General features: G+C 37.6%; 1 non-coding gene across 1 annotated transcript; it reads right to left on the bottom strand.

Annotated features, from left to right (window-relative positions):
- Nucleotides 1-450: 450 nt before the first annotated feature.
- LOC112914616 (U6 spliceosomal RNA) lies at nt 451-553 on the bottom strand. Its single transcript, XR_003233892.1, has one exon. It is a non-coding gene; the product is annotated as a U6 spliceosomal RNA (small nuclear RNA).
- Nucleotides 554-821: the final 268 nt, after the last annotated feature.

The raw sequence follows: 821 nt of genomic DNA, 5'->3' as shown, positions 1-821 counted from the left end.
AGCCTGTCACGGAGGCTCCATCCCAGGATCCTGAGATAGGGACCTGAGCCACCCATTCTTGAAAATAGAATCAGTCAGTATTCGGATCTCTTTAATTTTACATCTGCATATTATAGAGTTTTAATGGTGTATTCATGATGGGAAAAATTTTTTTTCTTTTTATTCTCTGAGACCATAGGACAGTGTTTCTCAAAAAGTATGATTCATGGATCACCCACAACATAAAACACCTTGGAATTTAGTTATATATTCAGATCCCCAGCTATACCAAAGGGATGGAAACAGAATTTCTGGGGGGAGCCTGAAAACCTGCATTTAAAACAAGGATCCTAGGTGATTCTTATACACATCGAAGTTTGAGAACCACCCTCAATGTAGGGGAAGACTTAATTGATCACTTTTATTATTATTTTTTTAATTTACTAAACATGTAGATTTATTTTAAATCAGAGAAATATAGGACGCTTCATAAATTTGCATGTCACCCTTGGGTAGGGGCCGTGCTGATCCTCTCTGTATCGTTCCAGTATTAATTAGTATATGTGCTGCAGAAATGAGTACTGTTGATCACATTTATTGATAGATTTGTGAATTAATAATATAATATCTCCAGGGCTCCTGGGAGGCTCAGTTGGTTAAGCATCCAACTCTCCCATCTCAGCTCAGGTTTTGATCTCAGGGTCGTGAGTTCAAGTCCTACATTGGACTCCACCCTGGGTGTGGAATCTACTTAAAAAACAAACAACAACAACAAAAAAACTGTAACAGGGTTAAACAAAATAATATCTCCTGTTTAATGAGCACTTACTATTTGCCTGCCA

The sequence above is a fragment of the Vulpes vulpes genome, chromosome 5 (assembly GCF_048418805.1).
Source record: "Vulpes vulpes isolate BD-2025 chromosome 5, VulVul3, whole genome shotgun sequence".
Classification (NCBI taxonomy): domain Eukaryota; kingdom Metazoa; phylum Chordata; class Mammalia; order Carnivora; family Canidae; genus Vulpes; species Vulpes vulpes.
The sequence above is the reverse complement of the archived record's forward strand: the minus strand, read 5'-3'. Positions and strand labels throughout refer to the sequence as shown.